The sequence below is a fragment of the Camelina sativa genome, chromosome 9, assembly GCF_030686135.1.
Source record: "Camelina sativa cultivar CO46 ecotype springtype chromosome 9, ASM3068613v1".
In the NCBI taxonomy this organism is placed as follows: Eukaryota; Viridiplantae; Streptophyta; class Magnoliopsida; order Brassicales; family Brassicaceae; genus Camelina; species Camelina sativa.
In genome coordinates, this window is record NC_141888.1 from 10,470,714 (window position 1) to 10,475,221 (window position 4,508).

At 45.7% G+C, this 4,508-nt stretch overlaps 1 non-coding gene across 1 annotated transcript; it reads left to right on the plus strand.

Annotated features, from left to right (window-relative positions):
- Positions 1–3,430: 3,430 nt before the first annotated feature.
- LOC147938034 (small nucleolar RNA R71) lies at positions 3,431–3,537 on the plus strand. The gene has a single exon (XR_015567601.1). It is a non-coding gene; the product is annotated as a small nucleolar RNA R71 (small nucleolar RNA).
- The last annotated feature ends 971 nt before the right edge of the window (positions 3,538–4,508 follow it).

A 4,508-nucleotide genomic window follows, 5' to 3' on the forward strand; every position in this document is an offset into this window, starting at 1 on the left:
ACAGGGCTCCTTTTTGAGCGGATTTGGAGCTTGTGGACTTGTAGGGGAGTTTTTCTCCTATTGTCAGCCATAGGGACCTCATTTCCTCCTTACGCACCTCCATTCCTTCTCCACTCCCAGCTTTGAAACCATACAGCTTCTCCATCTCCTTGAAAGTGAGCCGGTACTCCTTGTTTCTCATGAAGAAGGTGATGAACCCGATCCCCCCATCGGGTAGTAGGGTTGGGTGATCCTCAAAGTAGTGCAGTCGAAGTGTGGAGAGAAAGTGGACCGTCTCCTCCACATAAGCTTCAAGGTGGGCTCGCATCATATGGCCCAGGTGGCACATGTCGAACAAAAACTCGACATCTCTAGCTATGCCCAACTGCTTCATCATCTCACGGTGAGGGTAATGGGTACCAACAAAACTCATCTTGCGGAAAACCTTGAAGAGCTTTGCCGGAGTCTCCACTTCCTTCTGTTTCAGCCTCTGCAAGGCTTGGCGTGTTCTTTCTCTCTGCTTCTCCTCTCGCTCAAGGTTCTCCTCCTATGTATCTCGATCCTCTTCCTCAGCTGCTCTCTCAGCTACCTTCTCAGCCTTCTCAGGAGCTGGTCTCTTTCCTCTTGCAACCACGGCTCTGCTCCTTAGCCGCGACGTTTGGATCTCCTCTGGCTCTTCTCCACCAGCATCAGAATCGACCTCCATAGGGTCGGTAAGAGTTCTCTCGGACGTAGACAGGTTCCTACATCGAGGAGATCGGCGAACAGCACTCGCCATAAAACTTGGTGAGTGAACCCGATGGTCTACACGATCTGTTGCTCAAGCACCGGATCGGGTTGAGTATCGGGTTGGGGAAGCGAAACGTCCAGCTAGCGGTTGGGAATGCGGAACGTCTCTTCTTCCTTAGGATTCTCGAGGTTCGATGGCATCACCTCCGGTTGTAGCAGCGGCGGAGGTTGATCTTCTTCCCTTCCTTTGGTAGGTTTTCGTGTGTGGTTCCATTATCGAATCCTTGAGAAGAAAAAAAGCTAAACTTCAAGATTAATAGGGTTAGTTCCAAAAGAAATTCAAAGATCACTCAAGTTTGAGAGGGAATAGAAAGTAGAAAAACAAAAAGCTTTTTAGAGTAGAGAGACTTATCATAGCTGCTGAGGGAGGAGGGTTCGAATCCCTTTAAATAGAGTAGGGTTAGAAGCTTGGGCATCACCGAGAGTGGGCTTGGCCTTGTGGAATTCGGACTCTACTCGCCACCCGAGCATGGATACGATCAAGCGCGTCGAGTACGGTGTCGGGTTGACCCTCTGGTTCCTCAAATTTCCTTTTTCACTTTTCTCTTTTTTTTTCTTATAAATAAATATTCAAAAATAGAAAATCAGGTAGAATAAATAGATAAAACTTAAAACAAAACAAATGATACATTTGGGACTTCCTCCCAAGTGAGCTTGTTTAAAGTCACTAAGCTTGACTCTTCATGCTCCTTAAACATGGGATCTAGGTGGGAGAGATTCTGGAATCCTCTCCACTGTAGCAGGCTGGTTCAATTGATTCTCCAAGTCTTGTCCAGGTTCCAAAGCAAAAGTGGTGTTGACTTCTTCAAGATGTTTAACTTTTCTCTGCTTTGTCTTAGTGGAAAAAGCTTGCCATCAATGGTTGGCCTCTTGATTCCTTTCTTTAAATCAAACTCCATCTTGAAGTGCTCCCCATGCTCAATTCTGATCTTGCCTTGCTTCACCTCAATAACAGCACCAACTGTTGCCAAGAATGGTCTTCCTAGGATCAGTGGATCGTCTGGTTCCTTATCCATATCAAGGATCATGAAATCAGTAAAGACTTCCACTCTTCTGATCCTGAGTGGCAAGTTTTCTAGGATCCCAATAGGATGTCTGACCGTTCTATCAGCTAGAACCAAATACAGACTACTTGGTTTAAAACTGGTGAAACCCATTTTGTTGGCAACTGACAGTGGCAAGATGCTGACTGAAGCTCCAAGGTCGCACAAGCAATTCTTGAAAATCCGAAGTCCTATCGAGCATGGCAAAGTAAAAGAGCCAGGATCCTCCAATTTCTCCTCGATTCGCAGCTCAGGATCTAAGCACACTCCACTCCTGAGAATCTCATACCCAATCTCCTTGACAGCTCCTTAACCTCATTCTCCAGCCGAGCTGCCTCCTTGGCAGATTCCTCTTAAAGTTCGTGTGGTGGCAAAAGCTTAGGAGGTGGAGCTTTACGCCTGGCCATACGTTCTGCAAGCGCCTCCAGTTGGATGTCAAGAGCAGCATTGAACCTTTCCTCTAGTTCCCCTTCTCCTACTACAGGTAGTTGAGGCTGATCTCTCATTTCAACATCTACTTGATGTATCATCCGATCACCATCATCGGGTGAGTCATCGGGTTCCGCCTCGGGTTGTTCTTCAATTCGTGATTCTCGAACCAGTGCTCGATCATCAACTCGATCAGTCTCCTCGGATGAAGGCTCGGGTTCATACTTGGATATGTAGTAATTGGCCTCATTTATCTTAGAGTGATCCATATCCTCCCCATCTTGAACATCACTGTCCTCAGTGAGGTAATCCTCATAGACATCATCAAGGAAGATGGCTTGGGCAGTTGCATAATCCTTAGGGTTCTAAATAGCTTTACCTGGGAGCTGGTTGATCTTTGGAGCTGGTTGGTTGTTGTGGTGGCCTTCTAGGTACCTTAGCTTAGTGTTGAGCTAATCATACTTGGCGTTCAAATCATTGTATCCAGAATCGATCTTGTTGCTCATCTCCGCAAATCGTTTTGCGGTGTCCATAGCTGATGATGCCTGATTTTAAATCATTTGCTGAATTAGGCCGCGTAGGTCAGCGTCTTGTGATTGGTTCTGTTGGCCTTGATGTTGTTGGAATCCAGGTGGTGGAATGGGTTGTTGGTAATTCCCACAATACTGCTGTTAGGAGCATAGCCTTGATTGTACTGAACAAAAGGCTTATGTTGTACCTGGTTTCCTTGAACTGCAGATGGGTAGATTTGGTCTTGAGGATTGGCAACGTTCGGGTTACGGTAAGACAGGTTCGGATTCGGCTTGTAATTGTTGTACCCTTTGTTGTAACCTCCTTGGTTGTTGATGTAGTTAACATCCTCTATCTGTACAGTCTCCCCATCTTGTTGTAAAAATTGCTCTTCCTCTGATATTGCATGAACATGCTGCTGCTGGCTGAGTAGTTTATTGAGCTTGTCATTGAGGGCTTTCATGTCCCTCTTGTACTTGGCATCTTCCTCTCCAGTAGATCGCACATTGCGATCATACTCCTCATTGTAATTGCCATCAGACTGAGCCAAGTTCCCCACTAGGTCCCAACCCTCATCAACATCCTTATTGAGGAAGTTACCATTGCTTGCAGTGTCCAGCAACATCCGTTTCTTGGGGACCACTCCTCTGTAAAGTGTACCCAGCAATGAAGCATTGCTGAAGCCATGGTGAGGACATCTGGTAGTGTATCCCTTGAGGCGTTCCCAAGCGTCACTGAATGTCTCATTGTTCTTTTGAACAAAGCTGGAAATGTCATTTCGCAGCCTTGCGGTTCTGGAGTTGGAGAAAAATTTGGCCAGGAATGCCTTCTTGCACGCTTCCCAAGTGGTGATGGACTCCTTGGGGAGTGATTTCTCCCAGATGTGCGCTCTCCCAAAGAGAATGGGAAAAGTCGGAGTTTGAATCCATCTTCGCTAACTGCATTTATCTTGGTGAGGCTACAGAGCCTATCAAATTCATCCAGATGATCCAATGGTTCCTCCATTGGCAATCCATGAAACTTTTTGCTCTGTATCATCTGGATGAGACTACTCTTGATCTAAAAATTGTTGTTCTGGACAGCAGGTGGCACAATGCCATTCCTTTGAGTGTGAGTAGATGGAGCATCTCCTGCTCCTATGTTGGTCCTTGCTTGAGGAGCTGGTGGACTGTGCTGATTGTTCATTGTCTCCTCAATGATTGCTGGTTACGGTTGTTGAACTTGTTGTTGTCTAAGTAGCCTTGGTCTGTCGATGTTGTCGATGAAGGGACTCAAGTTTTGGCTACCTCTGGATCGTGTTTGCATGTACAAGTAGGTGACCGAGTGTGTACACGAGGGTCAACCCGATCCAGGTGATCGAGTGACAGGTCGGGTGGGTGCTCGGGTTGTACCTGAGATTCAAAACAAACAAAAACGAAAGCAAACAAGTCAGATTCCAAACCAATATAAAGAAAAGAACTTGATCTAGCAAGTGCTGAAATCCTAAACATAGCAAAATAAAATTCAACCAAATGGCAACGGCGCCAAATTGATAAGTGGATTTTCACCCAGGGTATCAATTCCCTATGCATTTGTAGTACAAAGAGTTATCAATCAAAATGGTTGTTTATGCTAGCAGGAAGGATGTAATCAGAACAATGCAAGTCAAGCCAAACAATTAAGGGTTTTGTTTAACAGTCCTAAAATAATAAAAGAACATAATATAAACAAAGAACCACACGACCTAAGCACTCGATGCAAGCATTCGAGTACAGGATC